Raw genomic sequence first — 13,666 nt, forward strand, 5'->3', positions numbered from 1 at the left:
ATTAGATATCAAGACTTTCTTTGAATTCCACGTCATAGACAAAAGAAGTCCATGTCGTGGGTGAAGTTTAATTCCAAAAACCCACTTTTTTTTTTCAAAATTGATAAAAACTTTCATCACAATATTCTTATGACCCTACACTTGATTAAAATAGAAGACGAACGAGTGAAAATTCCTAGAATAAATGAAAAACAAAAATGAAACGATAGAAAAACAATAAAAAGAAAGAAACGGAAAACCAAACTTGGGTTGCCTCGTAGAAGCATTTCTTTTGTAGCAGTCATGAGCCAGTCTCCTTCCTGCTCTACGGTGTGCCGGTTGGTAGCTAAATCTCCTTGCTCTCCTTCAATTCCAGTCTTTTTCACTTGTAAGCTACAAGCCTTCTCTTGTATTCTTTCTTTGAATTCTCCTTATTCTTCAAGTTTTCACTTGGATCATGTTTTCGGTTGACTCCTTAAGGTTGTATATCCACTTAGCTCTTCATTTTGTCTTTATCGAGTTCCTTCACTGCCTTATCTTCCTCTCTGTCACTAGCATGTTCATCTTCTCCTTCCTCCTTGAATTGAGCTTGAGGTTTTTTAAAAGCACAAACCTCAAAAAAAACATAGGAATCGGTACTCTAGATTTACTACCTTTCACATAATTCCATGATTCTTCTTCCTTTGGAAAAGGGTTGTCCAAATCTATACGCTCTTCTTCCATCACCTTATTTAATTATTCAAGATCATTAAAATTTTCATGTAATTCTTCATTCACTCCATCCATGAAAAATACATCATTAATTTCTTCCAAAGTTGTGGAATTTTTATTGAATCTGAAGGTTGTATCTTTGTCTCTGACTTGTAATGTCAACTTAAAGCGATGGATGTCTGCTAGGTCATTAGCTATGCATAGGAAAGTTCTTCCAAGAATGACCCGGAAGTCTTCATCGTCGATATCAACAACAACTAAATCAACAGAAAATACTTACTTCTTGACCTTCAGCAATAGATCTTTGATAATGCCTTAAGCGTAGGTAACTGATTAGTTCACCATGCGAATAGCCATCCTTGTAGTCTTTGACTTTGGTAACTTGAGTTTCTTCTAAAATGAAAAAGGAATTAGATTAATACTCTACCCTAAATTGTCCAACGCATTTTTCTTTGTAGAATTTCTGAACTTGAAAGGAAAACTTAGACGCTCATGATCTCTCATCTAAAGTGGAATTCCTTCTATCACCACAACCAAACATTGCTCGTTGAGAAAAACCTTGGAAACCTTCTTCAATTTCTCTCAATTACTATTAACATCTTTGAGGAACTTTGCCTATTTTATCATTTTTGAAATTTCCTCAATAAATGGCATGTTAATAGAAATCCCCTTCACTTGCTCCATGAATCTCTTATGCTCTGGTTACAGTGGGTGCTGCTTAGCTTGAGATGGATATAGAAGTGACAGATGATACCGCTTACTAGGGAAGTTTTAGAACTTCCCTGCAAGGGCCACAACATGCCCATCACTCGTCACTTTGTGAATATTGGAGAAAAAAATGTTTTCTTCCTTTACTTCTTTCAGTTGTTGATCGGGAGGTTTAGTGGTTGCTTTGATGATCACTAGAGGCTCAAAAGGAGTTTCTTCTTCAGCAGATAACAACATTGCATTTGGTTGCAGCTATAGTAAAAAATTTCTAGGTAGTAATCATTCTTGGATTAGTTTTGCCAATTCTTCAAATTGAATCTCAATATTTAATATGGAGGCCTGTTGATTTTTAAATGTAACATCAGTATCATCATGTATTTTCTCACTAGCTTCCATAACCATAGCTAACACCGGTTCAAGGTTAGGTTTTTTCTTGAGTGGTGCTTGTTCCTTTTGGTAAAAAGCCTTGCCCTTGCATCAATATTTCTCTTATTTTTCTTTTCAATACTTATTGTAGCGCTTCCATTCCTTATTAGGCCTTCTCCAGTCTTCTTCGTAACGATCTCCACTTGAATAACATAATTAAGACTTCCTATACCCGTTCTTGTCTAAATCACAATCCTTAGTTAAATATGGCTCGTGATAGTTGTCACACCCAACTTGTATCGCATGAATTGATTGTCCCATATTCTTGATTCTCCTATCCATATTATTGAGCTTTGCCATTACCACCACCAAGATGTCTAAAGCCTTATCACCATTAGCTTTTCCTCTTGTCATATAATCTTGGGGGTTGTGATATCCACTTGATTGCTGGGAAAACTCCTCTATTAAATCCTCGTTGGTTGTTAGATCCTTCATATTCTCTGGCCGTTGACAGCCAAGGAGATGGCAGGTGCTCACATTCATTCCATTGTAGAAGGTGGATATTTCTTGTTGCATGTTTAGCTAATGTTGTGGACAATTGCGGAGTAATCCCTTGTAATATTCCCACTCTTCATATAAAGACTCTCCATCAAATTATTCGAAATTTTGGATTTTCATTTTGAGCTTTGCTATATACGAAGGAGGGCTAAATTGTTCAATGAATGTATTTTGAAGGTTGGTCCATGTAGTGAGTGCTCCAAATGTTAGTGACTTTAATCAATCCTTAGTTTCTCCTTTAAACGTCACTAAAAGCCTCCTTAGTAGCATTGCATCTCGTGTAACATTCGGGATATTGAAGTAGTTTGCAATGTACAAAACCTCATCAATGTTTCTATAGGCATCTTCATGATCCTTTCCAGAGAATGGAATATCTTTGAGAATAGAGAGAATTTGTCCCTTGAGCTCAAAGTTCATCGCGGATGGAATTTTTGGTGGTACAAGAACCGGCCAATGGTCATTACCATCCTCCTATTATATTCTTCCATGTTCATTTCCACAATGTTAGCCATATTGTCTATGTCTTTTACTTCGCTCTTAACCTTGCTCTCAGTTTCAGTTTCTGGCTCGTACCCGCTTTCTTACTTGTCTTGTTGACTTTTTAAACGCGAAAACACTTAGGATTTTGAATAATCTTCTTCTTTTTCTTGTCTATTTTCTTGTGAAATGAAGATTCTGGATTGTTAAGAGGTGGCACAATCTTTGAGGAAGTTCCCCTAGTCATGTACTATTGTAACAAAACAAAGAATACATGTAAAAATGAACAAAAACAAAATAAATGCAAAACTGAAAAGCATCAGTTTTCACAATGTGTCAGTTATCTAGTCACGTTGTGAACTCTAATTAAATAGAAAACTAAAACAAAGTAGAAACTTTAACTTTTTTGCGGTTTTTAACCCTCAAAAGCATCGATTAACCAATAACAATTAAACTAAAACTAAAATAAGCCCCGAAAACAGTGCATAAATTTTGATGTGTTTTATTATAATCCTAGTTATTCAACTTAGCTAAAACACAATTAGGCAGTGTACCTAGTCGCATAGTAATAAAGTAGAGTAAGTAAGGAGTCAATCACATGGAATGGTATTTTAATTAATAAAGTAAATAATAAAAGCTAAACTAATCAAAAACACTAAATATTGAGGGTTTTATCTGATTTAGCAAGTTTAGAAACTTAAATTAATTACTAAAAAGTTTTAAACTTTAGCAACAAGTAAAAACGATTTAAAATTTAAGAGAGAAAGATACTTAAGTTTAGCTTCGAATCACACTTTTTCCTATGGTCAGTTTCAATACATGGATTAATTTTAGTTGGTTACCAAAGAAAATGCTACTAGAAGTCTTGGTTGGATCTCCTATTTTTTTACCAATTCGTGAACAACTAGGCAATAGTCTTACACAAGTGAGACACTTATTTTACTGTTAGGATATAGGCTATGAATGATAAATCTAAGGATTAATTATCTATGAATAATATAAATAACCAAAGCACATATTATGATCATATAACACTCTCTAGCACAGTTTAAGCAACTATCTTTATCACTTAATTTAGGATTTGGTAGATATTAAGATCTAGCAATTTAATGGTCATAAATAACTAGGATAACAATGTAACGTAATCAAAGTGGTCATCTAACTACACATAACTTGAATGACAAGAAATAATGATAGAAACTTTAACCTACTACTTAGCGATTTATCAAACACAAGCTAAGCCAACTTCAATAATTCATGAAAATAGAAACTAACACATAGTATTAGCATTCATCCAATCTAAATGAAAGTTAAAGGGTATTACCGCATACTTACAGAAGAAAAAGTCACAATCAAATAAATTTTTTGGTTAAACATGATTAATTTTAGGCAAACCGAATGAGTTATGTGGTATTCTAGCTTCAATATCTTAAAATCTTAATCTCTAATCTTCTTTTGCCTTCCATGGGTTCTCAGATGGGTTTTAGTCATTTTTCAATTGCAACTCTCTACCAAAAGTCCTTGATTTCGACCTAAAGTATGGAATATATACTTTCCAAAAGATGGTCGCCACGAAGTGTGAAATAGAAGACACATTGTGGGGGACATGTTTATCCCATATGCGCTAAGGCTTATGTGCGTGTACGTAGAAGCTTCTAGACTGGAGATTTGGTCACATCGTGACCAACAATTGTTCATGCCATGAGAATAGTCTTGTTGCAAGTATCGAGAAAATTCAAAATGCTAAGTGAAGGAAGTAATTGTCCACGTCGTGGTAACTTCATTATGCATGATTTTCTTCTTTCTTCTCTTCTTAATTTGAACTCCAACCTTTGAGTTTCTAGCTTTCTTCAATTTAAGCCAATTTTCCTTGAGAATGTCCTTTTTGGCTGCAAAATAGAATTTATACATTATAAATACCAAATATCTTTTCATTTTACCAAAATATAGGTCAAATGTATCAAAATAATGCGTAAATATATGTATAAATATGGCACTATCTTAGATCACGGTACCCACGGAGAAAGTGGGATGATAATTATACAGAATGTGTAAAACCTAAGTTGCAAGATGGAATTAACCCGAAACCTCAAGGATCTTATATGAAAACTAATATAGATATGTATGAAAGAAGTTATGAAATGAACGTGGTAGATTGAAACATAGTTCGTTTCATCCATCAATTTCATTTTTACATTCAAGAATATCTAAACAAATTCACCTAAATTCCATTTCGTGAAATGTTTTGTCGGTTTCACAGAAATCATGGTAATAAGGACTTCAAGATCATAAACAAAAAGTTTGGAAAAACCTTTATTCTAGTTAGTTTAAAATAGATATCATATGGGTTTCACATCTATATATGTGATGTGAACAAGAAATGAGATAAGAACATGTAAAACAATTACTACTAGAAAAAATGTCTTTAATGACACATAATGCGTGTCATAAAAGGGATAGATGACACACAAATGCATTTCAACGAAGCCCCTATCATAAACGAACTTGACATGTATTTGCGTGTCGTAACCTTATGATGCGCATTTACAACATGCTTTACGACATATATTATGTATCCTTAAAGCCCCTGTCCTAAAGAAAGACAACACACATTTCTACGTGTCATAATTTTAAATGTTAATTTTTTTTAGACTTACTAATTTTCAAATTAAATGATAATTAATGTCTCACAATACAAAATAAAATACATATATAGAAAAATCCATTTCATATAATAAATGTGCTAATATTCAAACTGAATTACATTCAATAATTTCACTATACAAATAAAAATCATTTATACAATGAATCTCTCTAAGTTTGACGTCAGAACTATAATCAATATTTATGTAACATTTGAAAGAAAAGAATATAAAGAGTTGCAATTTACAAAAGTACCCCTTGAAACTTGATTAAGCAAACTAAATAACATAGGAAGCAGATTAAGTAGATGCTCCTACACATAAATACCTATTAGACCATATGATATGGGAAAAAACGTAGTGAAATGAAAGAATAAAAGTAGATTGCCTTTTCTTCTTAACAGGTGACATAAAAAAAACAAAAAGAAACTGAAATTATATTCCTCTTTTATGCATTAAAAGTCAAACCTGAAAGACAAAATTGCAAAAACAATCCCTGTGGTATGCATATTTTTGGGGTTTTAGTCCAAACAGTGACTTTTTTGGTTTCATAGTCCTTTTGGGGTACTTTCATTGTAGAATTGGTCCCTAATAATCTTGAAAATACTACTTTTCCCTTTTAATTTGTTTTTTCCATTTACTTAAATATTTTTTTCTTTATTTAATTATAAATGTTAAATCAAATCAAGAATGGGACCCACCTCTCTCTCTCTCTCACTCTCTCTCTCTCTCTCTCTCTCTCTCTCTCTCTCTCTCTCTCGTAATACACACCAACATTTGTTTTTCTCCCTCACCTCGAAAATCATTAAAACTCCACCTACAAATGCATTCTCTCTATTCGTTCTTAGAAAATCGAAAGTTTGGGGTGTGTGATTTTAATGAATACTCAACACTGTAAAAGAGAGAAAAAAGAAAGGAGATATATATATATATATATATAAAGAGAGAGAGAGAGAGTGCTTAGATCTGTCCGTAACACGACCCTCATCATCTCTACCTCCACCGGTGTGTTCTTGAGGGTGAAAGAGATGAGAGGTTGTGATCAGTGTACCCACATACAAAAACTCTTTGAGTCTTGTCTTCAAAAGTTCAATCGGTACTGCAAGAAATTGATGAAAGCGAACGTTTTTCCCCTACTGTCAAACGTCTTTCTTGCTCCCAATCTTCATCTTGATTGCTCACTTTATCTTCCCAATTAGTTGCCACTGCCTACCTTCTTATTTTCCTAATTGGTGAAACAAATCACAAGCCATCTTCTTCACTACTGTAACAGCCCGGAATTTCCAGGTATTATTTTTGGTGTATTTTTGGAGAATTGTGAGTGGACTCGGTGAGTTGTAGCTCGAACTCGCCGAGTAGGTCGCGATTTTGGACGTGGGTTCGCGTCTGGACTCGACGAGTCCAAGAGTGGACTCGGCGAGTCCACACTGTGTAATGAAACCCTAATTCCCAGGGTTTGAGACCTATTTAAAGGGCCTTATGGCCATCATTTGTGCTCACCAATCCATAGAGAGAAACCCTAGAGTGCTTGAGCATTTTGAGAGAGAAAGGAAGCCATTCTTGACCTTTGTGGTGTTGTTTAGCAAGAAGAAGGAGGTCCTAGCCAAGAGGAAGCAAAGGAGGTTGCTATACTATGGATTTGGAGCTTAGAGCATCGCATTTGAGGTATTATTTCAGCTCATCTTCTGTTTTATGAAGTATATTTGGATTTAGGGTTTCTTGTGGCCTTTGTTGGGTTGGTTTGATGCCCAAATAGTCCCTTTCTAGTGATGAGGTTGTGGATCTAGATCCATAGAGGTCTAGAGAGCCTCACTCATCAAGCTTTATGAATAACAATGGAGGTTATGACCTGGAGTTGTGGTATTTGGGGCTAAATCATCATATATAATCATATAGATGTTGTATGTACATAAAGATAGCAACTTTACGTGATAAATAAGCTTGGAAGGACTAGATCTATGAGTTAATGGAATAGATCTAACCTCAAGAGTAAGTTTGAGTCGTTGCATGGCATGGACTCGCCGAGTCCAAGAACAGACTCGGCGAGTTGCATGAAGATTGCCCAGCACCACTCAGCGAGTGGTCTTGCCGAGTTGAGGGATTGACTCAGTGAATCAGGGAGAGTCAGAGTGGGTTGACAAGTGGACTGAGTCAAGCTGGGACTCGCCGAGTTGTTCTTGAGACTCGGCGAGTTGAGTCGTGGAGGCCCCACAACTCATGCCAGGTGGAATTCATCGAGTTAGGAGGATACTCGTCGTGTCAAGTAAGGATCCCAGGGAAAATCAGTGTATGCGTATAGACTCGCCGAGTCGCTATAGTGCACTCGTCGAGTCCGGTCAAAGTTGACCGTTGACCATTGAACAGTGTTGACCTATGTTGACTTGTAAAGGGATAGTCAACCTTAATTGGGAAAGTGTTAATTAGAGATGTATTGTGTTTATAGGAGGACTATAGCTCGGGGGATCGAGCACAAGTGATTTCAGGGATTTACGAATTACCGAGATACGCGAGGTGAGTCTTCTCACTATACTTTACCTTGAGTAGGTAAATAGAGTTATGTGATACAGTTCTTGTATGCTATATTTATATGTTACGTGTTACGATGCATTATTCTTTGTGATTTATGTTGTGCATGTTTACAGAGTTAGAACCTGAGGGTTCACAGAGTTTGGGTGCATGGACCCATAGAGTTATAGCCTCGAGTGACTAATATGTGTTATATGTGGTATTTTGGGGAACTCACTAAGCTTTGTGCTTACAGTGTTTGGTGTTATTTGTTTCAGGTACTAGTGACGACCGTGGGAACGCGCCGGCTTGATCAGTACACACGCATGGGATTTATGATTTTGAGATCGTGGGATTTTTGTATTACTTGGATTGAATGTTAAAATATGGTTGTTTTATGAATATTAAATGAATTATGTTTTATAAAAATTGAAATTTTTGTTTTGAAATTTACATTGTTACAAGTTGTATCGGAGCCTTGGTTTGAGGGATTCGGGTAAACCTTCGGGAGTATTTGAACTCAAACTGAGGATTTGGAAAACATTTTCAAAAGAAAACCAAATTTTCTAAAAGTAAAAGATTTTTAGAGAAAACTCAGAGAAGAAACGTGTGTACGATCAGTCAGCGCCCGAACGGTGATTTCCCAAAATACCCTTATATTATATGTTTATGAAAATTGATATGATGTATTCTCTTGCTAGAGTAGGCTAGGTATTCCTATTAGGACTAGAGTGCCCTGATTTGTGATGCCTTAGCCTAAGGAGAGGTGAGTTGCTATGAGATGCTTGAGAGTGAATAGGTAGCAGCGAGGAGCTTATAAGAGATCTGATAGAGAGTGATAGAGTACTTGGAAATTGGGATCCGAAGAGGAGGATTTGGGGTGTATACTGAAACGATGTGTACACTAGTATTGGGCCCGTACTACTGAAAGCACCGGGGCAGTATACGGTCCAAGTAAGAATCTTCAGAATGCTAAGGATCAAGGAGGGATGAGTTGTCGAGTGTGAGTATGCTCGAGCAGATTCTAATTTATCATATGTTGTATTTCAGAGGTTGATCATGGTGAGGACACGTCATATGCCGTAGGGCGTCAGGGCTAGTGATGAGGAGATCCGTCAGATCATTCACGAGGAGGTGGCTGCGGTCATCAGGGTAGAGATACCAGAGATGTTCGGGTCTATTAAGACCCCGCTGATTGAGACTTTCAACGAGCGTTATGCAGCTCTTTTGTGAGGCTGCTATTGCGGCGGCCACCGCAGCTGTTGCTGCTGCGAGGACGCAGGGTGGTAATGCGTTGCTGTTCCGGGAGTTCAACAACACGAAACCACCAGAGTTTGATGGGACCCAGGACCCGGTGGCGGCTATGAGATGGATTTCTGACATAGAGGGGTGTTTCTTCACTTGCTCATCTCCTAAGCATTTGAGAGTACGGTTCGTGCTGAACCAGCTTCGCTTGGGAGCGAAGGACTGGTGGAAGTTTGTCACAACACACTTTTCGCCTGCTGAGCTTGCGGCAGTGACGTGGGAAAGATTCACTGCCATGTTCCGAGATGAGTAAGTTCCACAGGTGGAGAGGGAGCGTTTGTCCTAAGAGTTTCTGACCCTCAAGCAGGGCACTGAGTCTGTTATGGTGATTACCAGGATGTTTCACGAGAGGGTAATGTTCTGCCCAGAGCACGTGTCCACTGAGCAGGCACGTATGAGCCGGTATTTGAGTATCTTGAGGCGAGACATTCGAGATTTCATGGCGAACTCCTCATACCGGATATTTACTGAGCTTCAGGCAAATGCCCGGAAGAGGAAGATCAAGCTGGAGACTTAGGCTAGGGAGGAGGCTGAGTCTCAAGGGAGGGATCGGCGACCGGCACAATTCCAGCCGGCAGCCAAGCGGGCCAAGCCCGCTAATCCCAAATCGGGGAGCCAGAAGGGCCGCACTTGTGGAAAGTGCGGCAAGGGTCATGATGGAGTATGTAGAGCTGGATCTTGCTACAAATGTGGCAAGGAGGGGCATATGGCCAAGGACTGCCCCAAGGGGTTTGCAGTATGTTTTCACTGCAACCAGACCGGACACCGGAAGGCGGAATGTCCGCAGTTGCGGGGCTCAGCTCAGGGAGCACTTCAGGGATCTTCCCCTGCCGCCATCAGAGCTACCGAGTGTCGGCCAATGAAGGCCGAGGCGCTGAGGGCACGTGGGAGAGCGTTTCAGTTGACCGCGGAGGAGGTCCACGCAGCGCCCGATGTCGTGGCTGGTATGTATTCTTTCGTGTATTTATTGTAATGTTGAGATATTATGCTTATATTATGTTATGTGTAGGTACTTTTCTTGTGAATTCTGTACCCTCCTTGGTATTATTTGACTCGGGTACGAGTCGGTCTTTTGTATCTTTGGCTTTTAGTCAGCACATCAGTGTTAGTCGCGAGGCGCTGAGTCGGCCTCTGAGAGTTTCCATAGTTGACGAGAAGGCGATATATGCCACGGAGGTGATCTGTGGGTGCGTACTCGAGATTTTTCGGTGTTGAGTTCCCGATTGATTTGGTTCCTATTGCCATGGGGGATGTCTGTGTCATTTTGGCATGGACTGGTTGAGCAGGTTCGGTGCGGTTATCGACTGCGAGCGTCAGCTAGTGACCATACGAGACCCTAGTGGGGGAGTTCTTACAATGTACGGCGAGGGTACCCGTTCTGGATCAGCGTTCTGTTCGGCCGGTAGGGTGAGGCAGTGTCTACAGCAGGGTTGTATGGGTTTTGTGGCGTACGTGTCAGATACGTGGGTGGATTCCAAGAGGTTGAGGTCAGTGGAGGAAGTTCCTATAGTGCATGAGTTCCCGGATGTCTTTCCAAAGGAGTTGTCGGGTGTGCCTCCCGTGAGGCAAGTAGAGTTCAGTATCGATTTGGTCCCGGGGGTCGCGCCTATCGCTAAGGTGCCTTATCGTCTTGCACCTCCAGAGATGCAAGAGTTATCCTCGCAGCTTTAGGAGCTGCTGGGGAAGGGGTTTATTCAGCCAAGCAGCTTGCCGTGGGGAGAGCCTATTCTGTTTGTCAAGAAGGATGGTTCACACCGGATGTGCATTGATTACCGGGAGTTGAAGAAGCTGATGGTCAATAACCGTTACCCGTTACCGAGGATCGACGATTTGTTCGACCAGTTGCAGGGAGCATCTTGGTTCTCCAAGATCGATTTGAGGTCTGGATACCATTAGGTGAGGGTGCAAGATGAGGACGTCCAGAAGACAGCGTTTAGGACGCGTTATGGGCATTATGAATTTCTGGTGATGCCTTTCGGACTCACCAATGCCCCGGTAGTGTTCATGGATCTCATGAACCGGGTGTGCAGGCTGATGGTTGATCGGTCGGTGATTGTATTCATTGATGACATTTTGGTATATTCGAGATCTAGAGAGCAGCATGAGGAGCATTTGAGGGAGATCCTCGGAGTCCTGAGATCGGAGAGGCTTTATGCCAAATTCTCCAATTGTGATTTCTGGTTGCGAGAGGTCCAGTTCCTAGGACATCTTGTTAACCAGGAACGGATATTGGTCGATTCGACCAAAGTTGAGGCGGTGATGAGTTCGGAGGTGCTGAGGTCACCCTCCGAGATCAGGAGTTTTCTTGGGCTGGCCGGTTATTATCGGAGATTTACCAGGGATTTCTCTAAGATTGCAGTGCCACTCACTAGGTTGACCCGGAAGGGTGTCGCTTTTTCATGGGGCCCCGAGCAGTAGGCCTCCTTTGAGACGCTTCGCCAAAGGTTATGCGAGGCCTCGGTGTTAGCCCTCCCGGAGGGAATGGAGGACTTTGTTGTACACTGTGATGCATCGATCTTGGGGTTGGGAGCCATGCTGATGCAGAGAGGACATGTGATAGCATATCCATCGAGGCAGTTGAAGCCTCATGAGACGAGGTATCCCACCCATGACCTAGAGTTGGGGGTAGTGGTGTTCGCCCTCAAGATTTGGTGCCACTATTTGTATGGGGTTCGGTGTATGATATGCACGGACCATAAGAGTCTGAAGTATTTAATGGATTAGCCCAACCTAAATATGCGGCAGACGAGGTGGTTGGATGTGGTTAAGGATTACGATTGTGAGATCCTGTACCATCCGGGCAAGGCTAATGTGGTAGCCGACTCCTTGAGTCGTAGGGCGGAGAGCGCCCCGTTGTGAGATGTATGTTTACGATTGACCGTGATGACTTCGGTGTTGGACACCATTCAAGGAGTACAGGCTAAGGCAGTGAGGTCAGAAAACCAGAAGAGAGAGCGAGTTGTTGGGTTGATATCGGAGTTCGTTACCGATGGTTGGGGGCTTATGACTTTTCAGGGGCGTATTTGGGTACCGTTTGTGGGAGGAACGCGTACCATTTTGATGGAAGAGGCTCATCGGTTGAAATTCTCGATCCATCCTGGGGACACTAAGATGTATTTGGATTTGAGGAGGGAGTATTGGTGGCCCTGTATGAAGAGGGATGTTGCGTGGTTTGTTGAGAGGTGCTTAACCTGTCGTAGGGTTAAGGCCGAACACAAGAGACTGCATGGTAAATTGAATCCGTTGGAGATTCCTGAATGGAAGTGGGAACAGATCACCATGTATTTCATCACCAAATTGCCAAGGACTGCTCGGGGAGTTGATGCAATTTGGGTGATTGTGGATAGGTTGACGAAGAGCGCTCATTTCCTTGCTATCAGCGAGAGTTCTTCCGCAGAGAAGTTAGCAAAGATGTATGTGAGGGAAGTGGTATCTCGGCATGGGGTGCCGATCTCGATTGTCTCAAACCGGGATGTACGTTTCACTTCCAGATTCTGGAAGAAGTTTCATGAGGAGTTGGGTACTAGGCTGCATTTTAGTACCGCATATCACCCCCAGACAGACGGACAGAGTGAGCGGATGATTCAGACGCTCGAGGACATGCTCCGAGCATGTGTATTGGATTTCAGGGGAAGTTGGGATACGTATTTGCCCTTGGCTGAGTTTTCTGACAACAACAACCATTATTCGAGCATCGGTATGCCACCCTTTGAGCTATTGTATGGGAGGAGGTGTCGGCTCCCATTTTCTGGGGAGAAGTCGGACAGCGCGTTATGGGCAACACTGAGATCGTACTTCATATGACAGAGTAGATCCAGCAGGTCAGACAGAGGTTACTGACTGCTCAGAGTCGACAGAAGAGTTATGCGGACAGACGCCGGTCCGAGCTTGAGTTCTAGGTTGGTGACTTTGTGCTCCTGAAGGTCTCTCCTTGGAAAGGAGTTATTCGATTCACGAAGAGGGGCAAGTTAGGGCCCCGATATATCGGATCATTTCGGGTAGTCGCGAGGGTAGGCAGGGTAGCCTATCGTTTGGATTTGCCAGCAGAGTTGGGGCATATTCGCGACACTTTCCATGTGTCGCAATTGCGAAAGTGTATAGCCGATGAGTCGGCAGTGGTTCCATTAAAGGATATTCAGGTGGATGCGAGCCTGAATTATGCTGAGAGACCAGTGGCAATCCGAGATTGGAAAATCAAAGTTATGAGGAACAAGGAGGTACCTTTGGTTTTGGTTCAGTGGCAGCATCGGAAGGGGTCCGAGATGACTTGGGAACCGGAGCGTGAGATGCGCGAGCAACATCCGGAGTTATTTGCAGAGCGAGACTTCGAGGGCGAAGTCTAGTTCTAGTGGGGGAGAATTGTAACAGCCCGGCGTTTCCATGTATTATTTTTGGTGTATTTTTGGAGAATTGTG

The 13,666-nt window shown here is 41.0% G+C and overlaps 1 non-coding gene across 1 annotated transcript; it reads left to right on the forward strand.

Annotated features, from left to right (window-relative positions):
• The first annotated feature begins 2,344 nt into the window (after positions 1-2,344).
• LOC145033225 (small nucleolar RNA R71) lies at positions 2,345-2,450 on the forward strand. The gene has a single exon (XR_013677459.1). It is a non-coding gene; the product is annotated as a small nucleolar RNA R71 (small nucleolar RNA).
• The last annotated feature ends 11,216 nt before the right edge of the window (positions 2,451-13,666 follow it).

The sequence above is a fragment of the Lactuca saligna genome, chromosome 2, assembly GCF_052625555.1.
Source record: "Lactuca saligna cultivar CGN05327 chromosome 2, ASM5262555v1, whole genome shotgun sequence".
NCBI lineage: Eukaryota > Viridiplantae > Streptophyta > Magnoliopsida > Asterales > Asteraceae > Lactuca > Lactuca saligna.